Here is a 24,142-nt window from a genome sequence, read left to right as displayed (position 1 = left end):
AAATAATAAATGGTTTTACGTAATTTAAGCTGCTTTTAGATGGATGTTTTGTTACTTTCAATAGATCACATTTCAAACTTACTACAAAGCTACAGTAATCAAGACAATGTGGTACTGGCATAAGGATAGACATTTAGATCAATGGAATAAAATCAAGAGTCCAGAAATAAGCCCCATGTTTATGGTCAACTGATTTTTACTTTTTTAAAGAATTTATTTATTTATTTGTGAGGAAGATCATCCCTGAGCTAACATCTGTGCTAACCTTCCTCTATTTTGTATGAGGGATGCCACCATAGCACGGCTTGATGAGCGGTATGTAGATCTGTGCCTGGAATCTGAATCCATGAACCCTGGGCCACCAAAGCAGAGCACGCAAACTTAACCACTACACTACCAGGCCAGCCCCTGTGGTCAACTGATTTTTGATATGAGCGCCCACACTATTCAATGGCAAAGCATAGTCTTTTCAGCAAATGGTTCTGGGACAACTGGATAGTCACATGCAAAAGAATGAACTTGAACCCCTACCTCACACCATTTACAAAAATTAATTCAATATAGATCAAAGAACTAAAAGTAAGAGCTAAATTACAAAATTCTTAGAAGAAAACATAATTGTATATCTTTTTGACATTGGATTAGGCAGGGGTTTCTTAGATATGCCATGAAAAGAATAAATAACAATAGAAAAAATAGATGAATTGGACTTCATCAAAATTAAAAACTTTCGTGTTCTAAAGTTAGACATCACGAAAGTGAAAAAACAAGCCACTGGCTGGGAGAAAATGTTTGTAAATCTTATATCTGATAAGGAACTGATATCCAGAATGTACAAAGAGCTACAAATCAACCATAAAAAGACAAATAATCCAACTTAAAAATGGGCAAAGGATTTGAGTAGCCATTTCGTTAAAGCAGACATATGAATGCTTAGTAAGCACATGAAAAGATGTTCAACATAATTAATCTTAAGGGAAATGCACATCAAAAACACAATGATACACGAGTTCATACCCTCTAGAATGGCTACAGTCGAAAAGATGGACAATAGCAAGAGTAAGCAAGAATGTGGAGAAATTGCACCCCTCACACATTGCTGGTGTGGAGGTAAAATAGTGGAGCCACTGTGGAAGACTGGTGATTTCTCAAAAGGTTAAACATAGAATTACAATATAGCTCAACAATACCATTCCTAGGTCTATACCCAAAAGAAGAGAAAAAAATGTGTTACAAAAATCTTTTTACATGAATGTTGTACACGAATGTTCAAAGCAACACTGTTCATAATAATCAAATGGTGTAAACAACCCACATGTCTATCAGCTGATGAATAGACGAAAAAAAAACTGGTATATCCATATAATGTAATATTATTTAGCAATAAAATGGAATGAGGTATATACCCAAGAGAATTGAAAATATATATTCACACAAAAAGTTGAATGCTGAATGTTCATAGCAGCATTATTCATAAGAGCCAAAAAATGGAAACAATTCAAATGTCACTTGATGAGTGGATACACAACATGTGGTATAGCTATAAATTGGAATATTATTCAGCCATAAAAAAGAATGAAGTACTGACATGTGCTACAACATGGATGAATCTCAAAAATACTATGCTAAGTGAAAGAAGCCAGTTGTAGAAGACCACATATTTTATGATTCCATTTATATAAAATGTCCAGATTAGGCAAATCTATAGAGACAGAAAGTAGATTAGTGATTGCCTAGGGCTGAGGGAGTTTGGAGGGAGGCTAGGGGCAAGTGGGGATTGACTGCTAATGGGTATAGGGTTTCTTTTTAAGACAATGAAAGTGTTCTAAAGTTAGATTATAGTGATGGCTGCACAGCCTATAAATATACTGAAAGCCATTGAATTGTACACTGTAAACAGGTGAGCTTTATGGTATGTGAACTATATCTCGACAAAGCCATTACCGAAAAACAAGATAAAAAAAATAGAACATAACTCTTTACCTATATTTACTAAATATTCTACAATGAGCATGCAGTACTTATATCTTCAGAAAAACGTGTTCAAATTTCTCAACTGGGAAAAAATGCCTATTATACAAAACAAAGTAAAAATAAAAGCAGGAAAAAAGTCCTAAACATTAACTCCATTGTGAAACTGAGTGAATGCACACAGAAAAAAAAGCTAGAGGAAAATATATCAAAGTGTTGATAATAGTGATTTCTGAGTTGGGATCACTGGATGATTTTTATTTCTTTTTGGAGGGGCTTTTTTTTCTTGGTTTTCTATATCAGCACACATTACTCTTTAATTTCTAATTTTGAAATGCACAGGCAATCATACATAAGGCGATTCAGTGAACCAAACGCAGGCCTCTCTTCTCATCCGTGTTCCCTAGTTCCTCATTTCCAGAGCTGCTATGTAACATTGTTCAAGTTGTTTACTGCACAATGGCATCTGGCTAGGGCAGTAAGTGGAGGTTATAATCTAGCTGGGGCTCTGCTGGATAAGCCATAACTCATGGCTCTGAGGAGAGTGTTTTCCATCTAAACCACAGGAAAATGCTATGTAAGTGGCAGCCCTGCTCTTCTCCTCTCCACAAAGGCTACACCACGCCTTGTTTCTTGTAGACCCCTCCACAGACAGTCTATGTTAGCCAAACATATACTATATGTACGAAAAAGTTATTTAAAAAGAATAAAGAAATAGTAGAAAAAGGCCATGCAATATAATCAGAATTCAAGTACTTCTAGAGAAGTCATTCAAGGTAGCATGGTAAATTGGATTTAAAGGAAGAAAAACATATTTGGAAGGAGTCTTAAGGGAAGAATCCTAAGTGCAAAGATCTTTGGGTTGTTTTCCACCTTAGCAGTCCCCAATTCACATACATTGTTTAAGCAGCAAAGGAAATTGGTTGCACCCATTGCCAAGGGGGTAGATATTTGGTACTTTATTCACCACGCCCCCCCACAGATCAAAAGAGTGTGGTGGTGTGTGGGGTCCAGCTTCCACTGCGAAAAGTGTTAGGATTTGAATCTGCTGAGAAACCTGAGAATGAGTGTCCCCACGTGAAGTCTGGCACGGCCATTTCCCTCCCTCTAGTGACCTTGACCACAAGGAGAAGTGCTCGCACAGAAATCCTAGGGCACTCTATTAATTTGTACTCTAACAACTCTATATTCATTCAGCCAGGTTGAAGTTTCTACTTGTTAAGGGAAAATGATGGTTAAAGCAGTAAATAATTCAAATGATGAGATCTGACTACAAGGACTGCTCTGTCTCTCTGAATAACCTTTTAAGCTAATTGTCTATGTTTCTGTTTCGTTTGCCTCATTACAGAAGGCCATACTGGTCTTCTTTTGGCGTCCAACTCTTTGGCCTCAGGCTCTTCATATTTGCTCTTCCTTTGGTCCTGAACTCTCTTCTCCACCCCAGAATTTCATCCAGGGAATTCCCAATTCACTATCTTTCAAGCCTTAGCTTGAATGTTGATCCCCTGAAGCAGGTGAGCACCCCATCGCAGCAGCTTGATCTTTCCTTCTCATAACCTCCACCACATTTACAATTACCTGCTTAATGCCTGATTTCACCACCAGACCATAAGCTCCTTGAGTGCAGGGACTATGCCTGTCTTGTCACCATTGCAGCACCATTGCATGGCACAGTGCCTGGCTCATCATAGGTACTCAATAATCCTGTTATTTGAGTCAATAGAAATGTAAAACCTGTCCATGGCCCCACAAAAGGAGAGCCTTTCCTCATTTAAAAAAATTGAGTGCAATTTAAGAGAGAGCTTAGAACTGATTGAGAGCCAAGAATAATGAGGCTTGGAACCCACTCCTTAGGTCTGGAAGCATTTTCCAAGGAAGAAGTGGAGAGAAACATAAGGCTGGTATTGGATTACAGACAATCATTAGATGAAAAAGAACAACAACGGGAGAAATGGTTGACACCCAGGAAGGCAAAAGCTTAAGTGCAAGATATTTCTAATACAGTTGGGGACACTGTGTGCTAAGAAAGAAGGTGACGTGTAAGATCTCTGAAACTGAATCATCTTAATTTTAATTTGACCTGATTCAGATAGGTCTTGACAGTAGCAGCAGGGATTATCTGAGACATATTTGTTGTCCTAAGTGGCTTAGTTCTCTAAAGCCCCTCTCCAGCGTGCTTTGGGACATTCAGAAACTAGTTTGTTTCTGTTACTTCAAGTTATGCTAGGAGCAAGATAAGAAGACTTAAACTCCTTTGCCTTGTGGATTTGTTCTCTGTTTCTATTTTTAAACAGAATACTTAAGTCTGTTAACTGATTAACTATAAGAGTGCAGAGAAAATGTCAACAGTTACTGGCATTCTTTATTTCCATTCTGAATGCATTTACCATACATGCTACTATATAGTTTTAGAGAGGATAAAGAATTAAATAATTTAAGATATGCAGCATGGAAATATGTAAAATGCAAACATCATATTTACACAGTAAAGCACAACTACCATAAACATCAGATTGTTTTCAAGCCACAATTATTGAAATATGTTTGTGTGGAAAGGAGAACATCCAGATTAATTTAATTTCCTTCACAATACTGAAAATTTATGGAGACTGGTCCTCTCCAACTATTTCATCCAAGTAAACTACATGGCAAAGGGGAGAGAATGCATACCATCAAGGGCCAGGCGTATGTCCCAAAGATATTTTAGCCGTCAGAAATTTAATTCACCTACTTTATTTTAAAGATTTACATAGATTTTGTATTCTTATTCATAATATATCTTTGATTTTCTTTCTAAAAATACAATAAGTAAATGATGTTCCAGGAAGATGCACCATGTTTATTTTCCCCTAATCTCTTAGGAAGCTCCCCAATACCCTGATGAGGAGAGGGCATTACCCCAGTGTAAGAAGCACAGAGGAACACATCAGGGGATACAGTTATTGTCATCTATACAGACTTCAGAAAAGCTTTTAGCTTAGTTAAAAAAAAAAGTTTCATCAGTAAATGATTACATATGGTAGCTTATGTAAAGATAATTCTTCTAGAATCTCATAGCAACTCCCATCATAGCACATATCACACTATAGTGAATTTCTCATTTCTCATGTCTGTCCAACTGGTGTGGTCATGGAACGATTACCCAGCATCCATTCCCCCAAAAATGATTGGCCTAAACCAGTTATGGTAATCCCATTCTCCTCACCACATGATTGGTTTAGAAAAGGGCATGTGATCCAAACTCGGCTATTAAGACCTAAGGGAAACTCTAGTGAGGGGGCTTCTGGGAAAGCTTGCCTGGAATTGGCACAGCCATCTTGCTGCCAGCTGGAGGATGAAGCCAATACAGAGATTCAGTTTAAGCAAAACAACCACCAAAAAGGGAAAATGGAGCCTTCAAGTATTGTGTGCAAACAGGAGCTGCCCTACTTCAGGATGCCCATTTCTGTGAGATAATATGCTACCTTATTAATTAAGCCAAGTAACGTGTGACTTCTCTGTTACTTTAGAAGATCTTTAAGGACACAGTTCACATTAGACTGGAGGCTTTGTCAAAGGCAGGATGTATAATTGATTTGTCTTTGTATCCCAGAGCCTAACACAATATTCCACATTTAGTAGGGAATTAATTAATATATGTAGGACTAAATTGAACCAATTGTGAAATTTAAGATGTACCAAGTGAATTTCCCAGTCACTCCTAGGCCTCCTGGACATCTAATATCCAAATAGGCAACGCAGATTACAGACACTATGACATGAAGGTAGTGGAAGATTGTTGGCATCAGGAGCTAGTACAACTCATCTTAATATGTATTTATATTGTATATGACATACAGCAATCAAAAGGGATAAGGAACCAATGAGACGCAAGTATGGAAATGGCTGGCTAAAGAACAGTTGAAAAAGATCCAAAGTGATTATTTTGTTTAAAAGAAGCACACACAGCTCTGGAATGTCTGGATTATGGTACCAATGGTTCAACTACAGGATGCAGGAGAGGAACAGCGCTTGCGTATCTGTGGAACATCCAGGAGGACATGCCAGAAGCAGCTGGATGTGTAGACAATCCTGATGATAATTGCATGAAAACAGAAACCTTTCTAGGTAAGATCCACACCACCTTATTTATATGAATGGCTGAGATCACAGAGATGCTGTGAAGTTTAGCGTGAATTCAGGGGCCTCAAATGGGCAAACAGATATTTCTCAGAAAAGGAAGATTTACTCCTTCTCAATATTCCTAAGAAAAGAAGCTGTGTGTTAGACCTTGACTTAGGGGGTTTCACATCCACCAACCCACCCTAACGTCCTCAGCAACTCAGAAGCATTATCACCATCCCCACTTTAGCACTTTAGCACATCCCACTTTTAACTACTTGGGCAGTTGCTTCCATTAACTAAGGAATTCATTTAATAGTAAATGCAACAGGGAATGCCATGTATCATAGCATTCTGCCAGAGGTCCTTTTCTAGCAAAGTAACAGGGTTTAGTGACAAGGATTTCAACAAGGAGGAAGGGAGATAAGTAGAGAAGCAGACCCCATTCTTGCCATTGCTGCTCACCCCAAGACTATGAACTATCAGGCATTATTCAAATACGGTTCCAGGATCCTTCACAGAGCGGAGAAACAGGTTTGACAGGTTTTGAAGTGTAGAAATCTCAAATATGCATTTAATGCAATCAGCTTGAAATGAAAAGAGGCTTAAGAACATGGTCTGACCTTACAAGTTCAAATATACTCCATTTGTGAAGCAAGGAATTTTTTGTCTCTCTATTCCACACATGTGTGCATGTACACATGCACACACACAGACACACTGGTCTCTTTTTGCACATTTTATTTCTACCTAGAATCAGAGACAAATCTATTTCTAGGAGCATTTTCTTCTGGGTTCTCTTAAAGAAAATTCAAATAGGAAATTCAGCGCAAATGTGTTTGTCCCCCTGAGATTCCTGCCCAATAATAGAATGCTGAAAAATTAAAATAAAAAATATAGAAGCTTTCTAGTCTAGAGGATCCTTTTCCTACTACTATTTTCTTTGATACTAAGGATGAAAAAGATGTTATTCTACATTTAAACCTGTTTATTAGAGTTAGAAGTATCAGATAACAACTTTAGCTATTATATACTGATTTCTTGTTACCCATTAAGCATTTAATCCCCACCATGACCTATGTATAGGTATTATTATTACCTCTATTTTACAGATGATGAAACTGAGCCTTAGGGAGTGACAGGTTAGATTCAGAGACCAGACAGAGCAGACATTGGGGTTCCCAGAGGCCAACAATCAAGGCAGAGCAATGAATTTAGCACTTGGTACTGGATGGAGTTGGGCGCAAACAAAGTAGGTCAAGAAAGATAAAAAGTCAAGTTCATGTGAGCAGTTGGGAACAAGGACACCAACAAAGGAGGACAAGGCATGCGGAAAGGTGAGTCAGGTGGTTCAGAACCCCAAACGCCACAGGAACAGAAAGAGGGTGCAGAGGTCTTGTTATGTCCATGCGTGTCTACCAACAGGGCATGGACCACGACTGTCTTCCTCATAGTCTCAGCCTCAAGGCCTCTCACAGTGCTGGCACAGTCACAGGCACTCAAAGAAAGCTTGCTGGAGCAGGCATGAATGAAAGAGGTTGGAAACGCGGCCCAGCAGCTTAGGAGAGAAATGCAGGGTGCTAGCTACACAGAAGTTGTAACGTCCTTATTATCAAAGCTCTTTGCTTACAAACAATAGAAACATAATTCTAACTAATTTAAGCAAAACAGGGAATTTATGGGCGTATGTGGCCAAACTGGGAAACAGGCAGGGTCGAATGGGGCTTGGAGATGCCAAGAACTTTCTCTTTCTTTCTCCTTGCCCTTACCACTGCTTCCTTTGTGTGGTTCATTCATTCTCTCCAGTGTGCTCCTTTGCACTGTGCTTTCATTCTCTTGGGTGTGCTATCTTGACAGGGTATAAAACCACAACAAAGGCAACTCCAGGTGCATGTCCCTGTAACATACCAATCAGAAAGGAAAGAGAGCTCTCCCCTGCCAGCTCCAGTAAGTTAAATCTTAAGAAAGGATGCTGATTGACTATCATAAGCATTGTGGCCAGGGTGGAGGGGATGGGTGTGTGAGTAGTGATTGGTTCAACCAGAAGCAGGAACCATCCTAGGGTCCAGGAGGGTAAGTTACCATGATTGGCAGCCCCCTACCAGACAACTTGGTTGGAAGTGTGGAAAGAACATTTCCCCTGGTGAAGGCAGTTCCTGTTAACAGAAGAAGAGGGTAAAGGGATGCTGGGCAGCGGAAACAGCAGACATTCTCTACAAGGTCTCTTGCCTTTGAGGCAAACCAACACCCAAACTAAGGGAAGATCATTGCTAAACCATGACCTTCTTCCTTTGGAACACACCACGATGTCTAGCTTACTCCAATACTATATTTCCCAGTCCTTCTCTCGTTTATGCCAGAAATTAAACCATCCATGGTGATCTGCTTTCTGGTCTACAGAAAGAGCCTTCTAGTTCCATGGCAGCCCATCCAACTAAAATTTAAATTGAACTTGGTCCCTCTTAGTGTAAGAGTAACCTGGGATATGCAACATATTAATAGTAACAGCCTTTATATTAATGTGATTTCAAATAGTATTCTGTTGCATTTTCAATGATTTGGTTATCCAGTACCTTGGGTATAATACTTATTAAATTCTTCCACCTGTTCCAGGAAGGGATGCATTGCTTTTTTCACCCAAAGAATATCAATAATACCACAATATTAATTTTCTTGGGATCCCATAAATCTAAAAGCTTAAAACAATATTAAAAAGGTCCTCAGTATTGCCATCTGGGAGGGCACTTCTCATTCCCTTTCCATAAATCCAACACAGAAAGACACAAGATGCCAAATGCTAAAACCTTTTGCCAAGGTTGGCTTAATGTTTTTCATTCGCCAAAGGCACGCTCGCACTCTCACTGGCTCAACTTTTAAAGCTCCAAGTTCGATGAACAATGGCTCTTGGAAAAACCTGCGGCGGGTTCCAGCTGACACTTCACGGCAGTGCATATAACTTTGCTGTCAAGATGCCAACTGTGCAAGGCTCCAACCAAAGTGTCCCAGTGCGTCTGGATCCTTCCAGTCAAGAGTTATCATTCCTACAGGCTCAGATGCTCCCCAGTCAGTAAGAAGGGGCATAATCTCCCGCCAGCTGCCCCTTTAAATAGCCTTGCTACATTTCCTTTGTAAAATATTCACTTTCCTTCCTGTCCTCCTCTCCAACTACTGGAGGAAAAAAGAAGCCAGAAACTACTAAATGATGCCGCCTCCTCATTTGCAACTCACCTATCACCTCTTCTCCGTAGGCCAGTTCAGTCTGTTGTGTGGCAGCAAATATGGCCTTTGGGGCAGGTTCCCACAGCTGTTAATGGATGCCTATCTTTAGCCAGTTCTTATCTATCATCATTAATGCCAGGTTTTTGAGCAAGTATCTCCACCAGCATTTGAAAAGAGTGTCTTTTGGGGGCTTCCTGAAATTTGAATAAATCAGAACACGGGGTGAGTGTAGCTTGGTTTAAGAAATATAACATATATATGGTATTACAGACGCCTCTACTCCAGCCGCTGGCAACACTGTATATGTGCTTTTATCTGATATGAATTCCACAACTGGAGCCTGGCTAAAAGAGAGGGTAAGAGTCAGCCATGAGAGAGAAAGAAATAACATAAATAGTGTCAGTGATTCCAGGTACAAAGCCACTCAATGAGGATGACATTGATATGGGACTCTAGAATACTCTCAGTGGGCCTCAGTTCCTGGGTGCCTCTCACAGAGTGGGCATTGCACACTGTAATGAATCTCCTATTTAAAATGAGGTGGAGGAATTTTTCATACAACATGGTCCCTAATCACAAGCCCAGTGCTTCATCTGGTACTTAATCAAAGAAACAGAAACAGTGGATTAAGTTCCAACTCTGGACTTAATAAGAGATGCTATGTCTGTCTCTGACATGGCGAGCCAAAGGATGTTCAAGGATTATTTATTAAACATGATTTTTGTCTTATGTGGTTCTCTGATCTGATGGTGGTCACTGGATTGGGGATGCAAAACAGTTTTCCACTCAAATGCCAACTCTGATTGATTGGTAGTGGCTGCCTAGGCATTGCTTTGAAGAAAGAATCTGAGGTTCAGTGGGAAAGAGGCTATGATTGATTAGCAATGTCTGCTAGGGGCCCAGAAATAGGGAGTGGCTGCAGAAGCATCACCCATTTGCTTTCCTTAAGACTGGACTGTGGGTGAGATTGTGTTTTACCTTTTCAAAAATCAGGCATTTGATTTTGTCTTTTCTTGTGGGAGCCCAGGCTATGTGAAGTTTTTATTCCTGGTCACGTTGTGGGAAAAGGAGTTAGGGGGTTATAGAAGAGTATGTATGACCCAGTTCAGGGTCAGCACATTTTTTTAAAGGGCCAGACAGGAAATATTTTAGGCTTTGCAGGACATACAGGTCTCAATTGTGACTACTCAACTCTGCTGTTGTAGTGGGAAAGTGCTAGAGACAATACATACATCAATGGGCATGGCTGTGTGCCAATAAAACTTTACTTACAAAAACAAGCCATGGCCTGCTGACCCCTGATCAAGATTATGAGTGATATGGGTAGGAGAAAATGCACAGGTGAAATGGGAAAGTAAAATTAGGAAGAAATTTGTATCTGGAAAGGAATTCAGGAGCAAACCTGGAAAGTTCCCCTTGAAGTAATGGAGAACCTTGCATTTCTGGAACATAAAACATTCCTTTCAATTAACAGTCAGTAATGCAAACATGGACTCGCCCATGTGCAAGCAAAAGACCGCTGCCTCACCAGTGTGGTTCAAGAGGCAAATGCCCCCCAAGGCATCATCTTGCTAGTCTGAAATTTCCACCTAGTGAGCAAGACACTTTCTCCAGAACGCCCTGGTTGAAAAGTAAACCTGTCTCCATGGGACATTTAATACAAAAACCCACCAGCTTTGGGGAACATATTAGCTAATTGATTGCACGGCTATGGTGAAGGAGGACCTGGGGCATGAACATTTTGAACGGAAAATGCTGTAAAATGGGGAAATGAAATGAGAAAAGAGTCAGGGCTGAAAGCACTGGTTGGACAGCGTAGGTCTGCTTGGGGCAGTAAACAAGACAGCTCTCCTGAGATGGAGGCCACCAGCATTTGGAGACACCGTGTGGATTCTGGCACAGGGACAGGGCCACTCTTGGAGCAAGGATGGCCACGGGTGAGGAGAATTTCAAGCAAGGAGGGGAAGACTGGAGAGCTTGGCCCCAAGTTCCACCCGAGGGCCGACTCTCAGAGTGTGTTTATACAGAGAGAGAGGTCGAGGAGAAGCTCAGGGCTGAAGCCAGATTCTGCCCATCCTGGGGTAAAAATCCCAGCTCTGCCCTACCCACCCTATAGTCTTGGAAGAATTATTTAACCCCTCTAAGGTCTGGTTTGTCATCTGTAAAACAGAGCGATAACTACCTCCTTCCTAAGGTTGTTAATGAGGAATATATGTACCGCGTCTACAGGGACAGTCTCCGGCTCATAGCGGGTTTTCAGCACAGTAGTGTCTATTGCTCTGCCACTCAGACTGGCTCAGCAGGACACTGGCTATCACTTGGTTCAGCACTTCTTTGTAAAGCAGGGGCCACAAAAGGAAGAAGGAGTAGGTTACTAGCAAATTCTGGCTTAATCATTCTCCTGGAATTAGATGCTTGAACTTCTCTCCTTCATGCGAAGAGGCAAATCTCCTGGGCTGAGGAGAGATTCCAAATAATTTGTAAAAAAGGAAACAAACCAGGGAGATTCTTAGGCACAGCTCCGTTTCTCTGTGTCTACTGCACAAAGGTTATAACGATTCGGGAGCAGGGTTATTAGTGTGTCATCCATCTGTCCCCATAAGGTATGAGGAACATAAAGAGCTACTGCCTGATGCCCTTTAGACAGCAAAGGGTTTGGCTGGGTGGCACCGTGGCCACCAACATCCATCCTCCTACTTGGTGTGAAAATGCAATTTTTAGACATTATCCACCCACACACAACCCATGTGATGACCTAATTAGCACAAACCAATTAGTATGGTGGACCTGGGACATAAGCCAGTCCATTAGAGGGACTCTCAGGACTATTGCTTGGAATTTGGGGATAAAAGTGCCCTCTCTTCTCTGTAAATGTAAGGGACAGATGTGAGGATTAAACTGCTACTGCCAGTCTCACTACTATAAAGGAAGAAAATATGATGATGAAGTCCATGTGTGGGGAGGGCAGAACAGAGAGAATTCAGAGAATGGTGCCTGCCTCTTGATCAAGCCTCACCTGAAATTAGAACTCTTTGGCTTTCTCGGTTACATAAGCCAATAAACACCCCTTACTGTTTAAGCCAGTTCAAACTGGGATTTCTATTGCTCATATGGGTTCTTCTACCTCCAGGATCCCCAGATCCTCCAGCAATGCCAACAAGAACTCTACCCTTTCCTCAAATGGGTCAGATTTCCTGACAACAAATGAGATTTACTAGTACACAGAACAGACCCTGGCTTGCTGCCCTCAGGTTATACAGCAAAAGGACAAAGGATAAAGCTTACCTCTGGCAGCTTCCCACCTCCTCTCTGAGCCCATCTCTTGCTCCTGACTGTTCCTCTCTGTCCTGACATTCCTTTTGGAGTGACTTGCCATCAACCAAGTCTGACTAACTTCAAGTTCCAAAAGCAGGTCCTATATCAGCCCTGAAATTCTGATAAGTCTGCACATCTTACTGGCATTCCTGTGCAAAAGAGTGAATGTGTGAGCATATGAGTGTGTGAGTGTGTGAACGTGTACGTGAGTGCAAGCGTATGGGAGTGTACGCAGTGTGTGTACAGGCTGTTTCTGGATAAGTACTCCACTTAGGGGTGGACTGTCAAACTGATGTCCTCTGATGACACAGGAAGTAAGTATGACCCAGGACTAGCCACTGAGAAGAATGGAAATAGTGTGACAATTTACCCAGAAGGCATAGCATTCTCTTTTAATGAAGAGTAAATAAGAGAAAGGTTGTGGAACAAAGAAAAAAGGAAACAATATTTTTTTATTGTAATAGAAAATTCTACTTTATACAAATCTAATATTTCAAAATCTGTACTTGGCCTACAGAACAGGGGCTGCGAACCGAGGAGGGTGAGCCAGGTGAAAACTATGAGTCCTGTGGGCTGTGTACTTCTATGAAAGACTGAAGATGGTATGCCCAATCGAAAGGGGATACTGCCATTTAGCTCTGAGTGTTGACAAGTGGAAATGATGGCTCAGTAGCGCCAGAACTCTGATTTTAAAACAAAGCACACCAGAACAAGTTATTCCAGGTTTGTATATAAACCATCCCCATTTCCTATATGGTGGCTACTCATTCACATGGTATTCAAACTGTTAGTCACCAGTATGCAAGCCATGCTTAAATTCTGAGTTGCTTCTTTAGATTTGAGAAGGCTTAACTTAGGACTCCTTTAAGTTCTCTTTGCCTTGAGAGTACTTACAAATGTGACTCAACTCACAGAAAGTACAACTGAGCACCCCACCTCAGTCTGAAGCGAGATACATGTGGATGATGATAAATGCGCCTAAGCAACACCATTCAAACCCAGGATGGAGAGGGAGGAGTCGACAGCATTGGGTTTCTGAATTCTATTTTTCATCCCACAGGATATGAATCACGCAGGGCCCAATCCCTCGGCAAGGAAAATCTCTTTGTCAGAAGCATGAGGAGTTAGAAATGTTCTGTCTCGTTGCCGTCACAAAAATATTTGCCTACTGAGCAAGGTCTTCAGTTCCAAAGCCGACCCTCCGTTCCTTTCTGCGGAGCCTTGAAGAAGTCCATCACATCAAGTAGCGAGTCATTCACAATAGCCTGGACAATATCCTGGGGACGCGGTTGAAATAGAATTCACAGTGGAATTCTGGTTAATGACACACTAGTTTCAAATCTTAGTCTCACCACACTCTTCTTAAAGTGAAAAATTTCTGAGGGCCATGCTTTTGAACAATTCCGAACAAACCCCTGACTGAGTGATTTTTAAATTTGATTGTCTTTAAGCCGAGTTGCAGAAACAAGTGGCTGAGTGCTCAGAACACAGCAGGAATATTACTCACTTGCTGATGTAGCTAGAAATCTCACTTCCCTCTAGAGGACAACAATAATGGCTAACATTTACTGACTGCTCACCACGTGCCGGGCACTACTTTAAGCACTTTTCACCTACTAATGTACTCATGTGTTCAACATCCCTAGGAGGCGGGTACTTTGATTATCCCCATTTTTTTTTTCCGATGAGGCAGTAGAGGGTTAAGAAAATTACGCAAGGCTTTCTAGCCAGCGGGTGGTGGAGCCAGGTTTCAAAACCCAGGCTAACTGCACACTGCACTGAAATGCAGATTCAAAAGACCTTTTGAATTAGAACAATGGAAAGAGAAACAGAGGACACTGATGTCACAGGAAAAGCACACCTGGAAGGTAGAAGAGTTTGTCATTGGAGTTAGACTGTGTGGCAGATTGGCCAACTTTCAGAAGGCTGATATTATTTTATTGACGCATGTTTTTCTGATAACCCAAAAGTTAGAGAGAGCACAGGGGAACCAAAGTAGGCAGAAGTGGGAGGTGGAGGAGATAAGGGTGGAATGCAGACTGCCTGAAGTAAGCCAGAGAAGTAACATAGCCCCTTGCTCAAAATTCCTGTGGCTGAGATTCAGTTTAAGCACAATGGCTGTTATATAATGCAGTGCAAGCTTACGAGGCATTCATATCTTCCTAATCAGGAACTTACTCAAGTTACCTGAGATTCAGAACTTGACATTAGGGGCTGGCCCCGTGGTGTGGTGGTTAAGTTTCCGTGCTCCACTTCAGCAGCCCAGGGTTCACCAGTTCAGATTCTGGGTGCGGACCTATGCACCGCTCATCAAGCCATGCTGTGGCGGTCTCCCACGTAGAAGAACTAGAAGGACTTACAAGTAGGATATACAACTATGTACTAGGGCTTTGGGGAGAGAAAAAAAAAACCAAAACAGGAAAATTGGCAACAGATGTTAGCTCAGGGCCAACCTTCCTCACCAAAAAGCATACCTTGAAAAAAGAAAACTTGACATGTGCCTCTCCAGTCATTTAAGTTTTACTGTGTCAGATGCTCAAGTTGGGGCTCTGGGCAGCAGGGATGGGGAGGAGGACCTGGGCGGCAGTGGATGGAGGGCAGTCAGAGCATCCTTGAGAGAATGCCAACAACAAAGTCCATTTTCCTTCCAGATCCTCCAAGTTCACTGGGGAGCTTCATCCCTCCAGGCATTAACACCTTCTTGGTGGGTCCCTGTAGCACAGGTGGGTCTCAGAGTTATCATGGTCTCCCCTTTGGTCTACTCAGATCTCTATTACAGGAATTCCCATTGTCTCTGGTAATGGTTCATGACTACTTTCCTGACACCTAGCACAGTGCCTGGCGTATACTTGGCACAAGAGTCATATATGTTGAGTGACTGGATTAAAGATGCCCAACTAGACCAATATGAGAAACTAGTCAAAAATATCAATAAAAACAATAGCTAATATTTACTGAGCACAAATGAGTTAAGTACTTACACGTACAATAATTTCATTTAATCTCCCAATTACTCTTTCTCCATTTACATTACTCTGATTATCTCCATTTTACAGTCAAGGAAACTGAGGCCCAGAGAAGTGAAGCAACTTACTCAAGGTCACTTTGCTAGACTGGACTTGGCCAGGTGGTGCCTGGATTGGACCTGAGGCAATCTGATGTAAGAGTCAGATCTCTTGACCTTGCATTGTACCTCCCCTCACCTCTGTCCCACCTGAAGCCAATTAGGCATCCCAGGTTCCCTCACCAGTTCTTCTGGAATACTTCCCCCGTACCACCCCTCTCAAAACCGCACATGTACATTCACAAATCACTGTAACCTCACTTCACATCCCGGCTTCCCTAAGTGTCATCTGATCCTAACAGTGGCTTTAAGACAGAGACAAATATGCAAGATGCTTGAAATAGCAAGGTTTCTCCTCTTCTTCTCTTTCGCTGGCATTACAGTTTGACTTGATTGCCTCGTTAATCTTAAGAGACCGTGATGAATTCACCGTGCATCCCAAAGATGTGCAGCATTTCGAGAAGCAGCAAAATGAAGACAATAAAACCCTGCATCTCACAGTCTGTGAGCTGTAGAGGAAAGGATAAGAAGAAGAACACAGTGCAAGCTGCTCCTAGTCATTTCTCAGGGATGGAAGGGAAAAGAAGGGAGAAAAATTTCTATTTGCTTAATTTCTTCTGTTTACACAGATACCATTCTCCTCCCTTGGAGATTTGGAAACTTCTGGAATTATTCTGGCTGTTTTATTGGTATTTTCATTATACTGAATTTGTTTCTTTTCAATAAGGATGATGTTGGCCTGGGGGAGAGGTATACATATGGAATAATTTCACCTGTTTCTCATGACATGTATGCTCCTATATCCAGAGGGAGACTAGAAATTATCACACAGCGATATTTCATTCATACAGAGAGGGAATCCAAAGAAGAAAGGTGCTTACAGGTAATCGATGCATATATGAATAGAACCATAATATATTCTTGTATTAAACACACAACACCCTCCTCCAAAGACTTTAAGCAGGAGAAAATAATATACTGCTTTAACGATAGAGAGATACACACTAGAATAGGATTGCCCGCCAAGCAGATGAGTAGCGCAAACCAGTTCTGTGCTAACAGTACGCCCCCGCCCGTCTAACGAATTTATATTATGTGGCTGCACCATGCATCTTAGAAAATAAATGGTTCTTCCTTTCAGCAAGGGAAAATAATACTTCCTTTTAATTAGAAAGTGTTCCTTCAATGAAAGTCTAGTGGTCCATGGGCAGAAAAAGTCAATGGTAATCTTAGATCTCCAACAGGGTTAAATCAATAGATATTGTTTCTTGCCGCAGGTTAGCACTGCCATTAAATTGGGTGTGACGTGTAGCACATTTCAAGGTGCTGCATTTCAACACCATCACAGGTGTCCACCCAACGTAGGGGGTGTGCCCTGGAAGCAGGTCCAGCCGGCTTTCTGCAGGCAGCTGTGTTGTCCTCCTGGTGCCCATGAGGACCTCTCCTCTTGTCTTTCTAATCTTGGCTTCTACCTAGGCTGAGACCCACACTCACAGGCCTTGTAAGGCATTGGCCACTGCCCAGTGAGAAGAAAGGAATACTAGATATGTGTATTCTGTACAGACAACGATAAGAGTGACTCACTGAAATGAATGTAGAGAAAGCCCCATAATGGCTTCTCAAGGCCGGGCAACCACTTGCAAAGAGAAGCAGGGTCACAGGATGTGGTGGATTGGGGAGCAGATTTAGACCTCCGTTTGTTTTCATTTCAACCATGTGTACTTGACCTTCCTTCAAGAGTCTTCTGTGGTCAGTCTTCATGGTCAGGCCCTGCCTACCTTTCCAGTCTCACCTTACCCTGCGCCTCGACTGCCCTCTCAGTCCTCAAATCTACCACACCATCTGGTCATACGGCCATTGCGCATCTTGTTGCCCCATAGGAATCCTGGGCCTCTTCCTCCTTCTTCTGGCGGAGTCCTACTCCATCTTCAGCTCTCAGCTGAAAAACCACATCCAGGAGAAAGCCATCCAAGATCCTCCAGCCTAGGCAAAGTTCTTCTGCGAAATAACATCCTGAAAACGTGTTTCTTTTCTTCAGACTTAACTTAGTCTGCAATGACACATTTATTCATGGAACTATTTAATTTTTGTCTTTTCCATGGGGCTGTGGGTTTTTTGAGAGCAGGAAATATTGTGTGTTTTTGGTCTCTATCATATCTCCACCCCTCATGGCACATTGTAGGGGTTCAACGAATGTTTGTTGAATGAAGAAATATTTAAAATATCTGGTTGACATATTAAGGACCAGAAAAAGATAGCAGCTGCCGTGGAATTAATCACTTATACAAAAGGAAAACTAGACACCTCTCCCCACTGAATAAAGTGCCCTGCCCTCCCAGTTAGAAAGACTAAATATCATACTTTCAGATTAAATATGAAACGTTTTACATTGGGGAGCACTTTTTGCCTTGACCACCATGTAGCACCAAGAGCTCAAAGCCAAATTTGTGGTCTGCCCTTAATAACTGGCACCGTTTAGCAGGTGGTTCTGAGTAACCTATTTCTAAACAAGCATCTCAAAAGATGCAAAGCAGGTATTCCAAGGACCTTGCTGGGAGCAATATTACAGTCACATGCCACATAACAACATTTTAGTTAACGATGAACCGGCTCTACGATAGTGGTCCCATAAGATTAGTACCACATAGCCTAGGTGTGTAGTAGGCCGTACCATCTAGATTTGTGTAAGTAAGTGCCCTCTATGATGTTCACACAACGATGGAATCACCTAACAACACATTTCTCAGAATGTATCCCTGTCACTAAGCAACACTTGACTGTATTTTATAAGTTAGATCGAAATCTGGCCAAATTGTCTTCAGGCTCAAAAACCTCAGGTGCAAAGCTGATTCTAAATAAGACAGTATGGCCATTATACTGGTTTCCTGTGGCTGTGGTAACAAATTACCACAACGTGAGTGGCTTAAACACAGCAGAAATTTATTCTCTCATGGTTCGGGAAGTCAGAAATCCAAAATCAGGTTCCCTGGGCTGAAATCAAGGTGTCAGCTGGCCACACTCCCTCTGGAGGCTCCTGAGGAAGATCCTTTCTTGCGCCTTCCAGCTTCTGGTGGCTGCCAGCATCCCTTGACTTGTGGCCACATCATTCCAACCTCTACCTGTGTCTTCCCATCACCTTCTCTTCTGTGTCTCTCCTATCTCCCTCTGCCTCTCTCTTATAAGGACACTGTGATGGCATGTCGGGCCCACCCAGATAATCCAGGATAATCTCCCTTCTCATAACCTTAACTTGATCACAGCCGCAAGGTCTTTACCATATAAGGTCACATTTACAGATTCCAGGGGTGAGGATCTGGTATCTTGGGGAACATTATTCAGCCTACTGCAGCTATCTTTTTCAACCCTGTCATGCACACGCACACACACACACATTATAACCAATAAGACAGGTTTACTAAATCTATACCATGTATGCAGAGCAACTTTACTAATCAATAAATGTCACTACTCTGAATTGGGTTTAGACCATTTGGCGGGAGGTTAACTGGCATGGTAGGCAGGATTCTAACACGGCCCCCATGATTCCCACACCCTGGTGTTATGCCCTCTGAAATCTCCTCCCCTTGAGCGAAGCTGGAGCTTGTAACTTGCTTCTAGCCAAGAGAATATGGCAAAGATGATGCGATGTCACTCCCCTAGTTAGGTTATGTTATATACCAAGGGCGATGAGCTGTCCCCCCCAGGATCACTCCATCTTAGCCGACTGGAGAGAAAGACACTCTCCTGCTGTCTCTGATGAAGAAACGGCCATGTTGTGGAGGCGGCCCCATGGTGAGGAACTGCAGGTGTGCCCTAGGAGCTAAGGGCCTCAGCCCTCCGACTGTCATGAGCTGAATTCTACCAACAGTCAGCGATCTTGGAAGAGGCTTCTGAGTTTCAGACAAGATCATGGTCCTAGCTGACACCTTAGTTTGGTCTGGTGAGACCCTGAGCAGAAGATCCAGTTAAGCTGTGCCCAGACTCCTGATGCACAGAAACTGTGAAATAACAAATATGTATTGTTAAGTCTTTTAATTACTTCGTGGCAACTTCAATGGCAGCAATAGGAAACCAATACACTTGGGTTGCAAAGTGTTTATTATCCAGATCTGAGGTAGGGAATGGACAATCACAGATAGCCCAAATGAAAAGAGTCAACTGCACCACAAGCCCAGATAGCAAAGTACCCCAGGGAGAAAATGTACGTTGCATACATGTGATAGTTGCATACATCTGATAGTTTCAAGCCAGCCAATAGATTCACGTTAGCTGGGAAATATATCGAGAGACAGATTTGAGGGCCATTTAGATATCGAAAGGGGAGAATTGTAACAGAACTCTCAGTTACAGGGATAGAAATCCAACTCAAACTGGACAAAGCAAACACGAATAAATAAATCCAATAAAGGTGAATGTGGGGAGTTGACTGGCTCACATAACTGAAAACTCCAGGGGTATCTGGCTTCAGGCCCTGATGCTCTGGACTCCGTCTCTCTCTGTCTCTCAGTTCTCTCTACTCTGTGTTGATCTCACTCTCCCTTCCCAATGGAGCTAGAGGCAGCCACTAGCAAGTCCAAGCTCACATCCAGCTAGTTTAGCAACCCCTGTGGAAAGAGAGACTCTCTTTCGCAATAATTCCAACAAGAGTCCTTCAGTTATTCTTTACTGGCTCTGATTGTCCAGACTTGAGCCACATGTGCAACCCTGACACCAGAAAAGGCTGGTGGAGCAGCCTCACTAAGCCAAAGGGCAAGTTGGGTGGGGTTCTCTTATCAGAAGAAGGGGGACTGAATGCTGGGCAGGCAAAAATCACAGATACCCATTCCCCATCCTGCAGCACGGCAGAAGTACATTGATACCAGTTCCACTTGGGAAAAGGAGGGAAGAGAGCTTTTTAAGTCAAGGAGCAAGCAGTCAACGGAAGTTTCTATGCAGAGTACACACAGCAGAACTTGCAGATTGAAACGCAGGAAGAGATTTGGGGGGTTAAAATGGGTCAAGGTGGTTGATCTGCTGGAATTTATAACACAAAGTAACCCCAGGGAAGGATTTGAGAAGGCATGTGGCCTGATGAAACTAGCAGATCCCTGTCTAGCAAAAGCCTGTAAGGTGTATGGGAAGACGAATGCTACATCCTTTCCATCTATAGAGCCATCATATGTCACAAGTGCCACGCTTTTTACCTTACATTCCTTATCAGATTTATTCCTCACCCACAGCTCTGCGAAGTAGCTACTTTGACACTTGAGGAAATTCAGGCTCAGGAGGTTAAGGGATTATTCCCTAGGTCACTGACCTGGCAACCCGCAGAGCAAGGACTCAAATCCAGGTGAGTATGTCCCCATAGTCACTGAGCTAAACTTCCTCTTTCTGAGTTAGTCTTGATCTCAACAGGACAAGAAAATGGAGAAATGCCCAATAAAGTTTAACTCTCAGATGTGAAAGACTATTTCAAAGCTTTCTTTGTGGACTTAAGTAAGTATTTTGGCCCAAGATTTAATTGACTAGGACTTCAGAAGTAAGTCAAAAGGCCTTTGGAAAAAGACTGGTGGACCCAGATGAGCAGAGGAACTGCATGAAGCAGAGATACCAGGGTGGATAAGCGCCCACAATGGGTTATCACACGCGCCGTCATTGAGCACATTGGCGATGTCAGAGGTAAACAATGAGAGAGGAAGTTGCAGAGGAAAATGGCCAGGGAAAGTTCAGACCTCTCTCCCTCCCACGCCCTCACTGCCCATTGTGGCTCTCACTGAGTCAGCCCAGATGGGAGGAAAGCAGAGACCTCACTCACCCAATGTCCAACCTATGCACGGCCTGGAAGTAGGGGAGGATGAGGCTTGTGAGCACAGATCAGACACACCCAGGTAGTGCGTAATACCCGCCTCTCCCACCACCCACACACACCCAGAGATTTCCTCAGGGCCCTGGAGTAGAGAGAGCACCGGCCAGGGGTTCTGGAGTGAGCCAAAGTATTAATTATTGGATGACTCTGGGTAAGGTACTTAACATCTCTGTGCTTTAGTTTCCCACATGAAAAGTACAGGGTTGAATTAGACTAGAGATTGCACATTCAAATGCCAATAGAGATTAAGCAGGTAATGAAAATGATGCAGCAGGGTGAGTGTAAGACAACAGGGAGCAGTGGGGACTAGAGATCACGGGTCTCATTCAGAAAGAGCAGCCCCAGTGTCTCTAGATGTTCCAATTTTCCACGAAAGCCAGAATTTGGACCTTTATATAAAATCTCCCCATCTTTATATGTTGGCAACAAATCCAAACTCCTTAAAAACACTCTGCAAGGCAAACAGGCAAACCTGCATACCAGTTTGCTATCTTGAGTCTAGATGTGTCCTGTTCCATAAGGTACCACGAGCCACACATGACTATTTCAACTTAATTAAAACTGAACACAAAATAAAAATTAAATTCCTCAGTTGCACTAGCCATATTTCAAATGCTCAATAGCCACATATATCTGTGGCTACCATAGTGGATAACACAGATGCAGAACACGCCCAACTCTGCAGAAAATTCTCCTGTATAGCCTTGGTCTAAATGATCTCTAAGAGAACTTTCAGCTATTAAAACTCCAAATAAAGACAAAATGAAATGAACTTCACTTTCTTAATTGATAGGAAACAAAGCTACTGGAATTTCACTGCATAACCTCAACACAAAAGAGTTGGTGTCATCACTTTCTCTTCGCCCTGATGAATTCCCTCCAACTGCATTTAAATTGGTGGCGACAGATTTGTTCACGGAAACAGTCTGATACTTTCTAATCTGCTTCAACACACGAAGTATATTCTTGAGTTATTTAATTCACAGGGATTTGAAATGTAAACTTGTATTGAAAGGAGGAGGTGGGAGTGGGGAAGGGAGAAGCCCTATTTTATGTTGCCTTGAACTTACCCCTCCCCTGCTACATGGAGTTTCACTGCCATACAGAGCTTTTAATTGCCTGTGCAAGATCCTCCAGTGTAACAACCAGCCGTGTTTAGATCAGGGGTCATCAAATGTTTCTCTAAAGGACCAGAGAGTAAACAGTTTCAGTTTTTTGGGCTATACCCTCTCTCTGGCGACCACCCATCTCTGCATCATGAGAGAAAGCAGTTGTTGACAATGAATGGGCGTGGCTGTGTTCCAGTAGAACTTTATTTATGACCACCGACATTTAAATTTCATATAATTTTCAAGTGTCCTGAAATAGCCTTCTTTTGATTTTTTTCCCCTTAGCCATTTAAAAGTAAAAAATCCTTTCTTTGCTTGGGACTGTACCTAAACAGGCAGTGTGCAGGCTCTGGCCCAAAGGCAGGAGTGTGCTGACCCCTAAGTCCTGCCCGCTCTCTGATGGAGAGACTGTCGGGCTCCGAGCCAGGGAGGGGCGAGCCCTGGCACGCGTATACGACTCCCTGGGCATTTACCCAATGGAAGCTCTATACTCAGCTAATGCTGCTCAGGAAGTGAGCAATAGACCACACAGGCCCTTTTTCGTGAGACTATCTTATTTATAAAGTCGATCTTCATTATTCACGAATTCCATATTTGCAAACTTGTCTACTTGCTAAAATTTGCTTGTAACCCCAAAAGCAATACTTGTGGTGCATTTGCCAGCATTCTCAGACATGGGCAGAGGGGCGAAAAATCTGAGGGACCTCTTGAGCAAGGCCCTAGCTAAGGTCAAATAAGGCAACGCTCAGCCTTCTTGTTTCAGCTCTCACACCATAAACGAGTGTCCTTCTCATGGTCCTTCTAGAGCAACTTTTAAAAAAAACTTTTGTGCTTTTTGTTGGCAACTTTGCGGTTTAAAATGGCCCCCGAGCATAGTGCTGAAGTGCTGGTTAGTGTTCCTAGGCATAAGAAGGCTGGGACGTGCCTTATGAAGAAAATATGTGTGTTAGGTAAGTTTCATTCAGGCGTGAGTTATAGTGCTATACACCGTGAGCTCAACACTAACAGAGCCACAATATATAGGAAAGTGTCTGCAAATAGAAACACACATAAAACAAGGTTATGTATGATTAGTTGATGAGAATTTTGTGACCAGAGATTCGCAGGAAGCTGGCCCTGTATTTCCCTTAGGAGCGATAGCTGGCTATTAGCAAATTCCATGCTTGGGGTGACTTTACAGAACATAAGTACCTCACTGTCAATATTTTTACTGACATTAAAAAGAAATCTCTGTATCCTGTATGCTCCCTCTCCTCCTCCTTATGAACTGCCCCTGAAGTTTACCTGAGCAAGTTTACCTGAGGAAGGCTGAAACTATTTTACATGAAGTTTTTGGATTATTTTATGATTTTAGGTTTCCATGATTCCCTGGTTTCTGGTTCTCCAGACAAATGAGCTGCTGCCTGGTATATGGCATAGAAAGTGATTTTCAATAAATTCTTTGCTTGTGTGTAATTTGCAAGCTCACAAACTGGGCTCTAACTAGAGAAACACCTCAGGCTTCGAATCTCAGCAGGG

At 42.4% G+C, this 24,142-nt stretch overlaps 1 protein-coding gene and 1 long non-coding RNA gene across 4 annotated transcripts in view; one reads left to right on the top strand and one right to left on the bottom strand.

The window, feature by feature from the left end:
- FRMD4B (FERM domain containing 4B) overlaps positions 1-24,142 on the bottom strand; it is a 308,178-nt gene that overhangs the window by 175,525 nt on the left and 108,511 nt on the right. The gene's annotated exons all lie outside the window — the stretch shown is intronic.
- LOC138918213 (uncharacterized) lies at positions 7,205-14,612 on the top strand. The gene is made up of 3 exons (XR_011427252.1): positions 7,205-7,409; positions 13,124-13,329; positions 13,667-14,612. It is a non-coding gene; the product is annotated as an uncharacterized lncRNA (long non-coding RNA).

This window comes from Equus caballus, chromosome 16 (assembly GCF_041296265.1).
Source record: "Equus caballus isolate H_3958 breed thoroughbred chromosome 16, TB-T2T, whole genome shotgun sequence".
NCBI lineage: Eukaryota > Metazoa > Chordata > Mammalia > Perissodactyla > Equidae > Equus > Equus caballus.
Note: the sequence above shows the minus strand (reverse complement) of the source record. Positions and strands in the feature narration are given on the sequence as shown.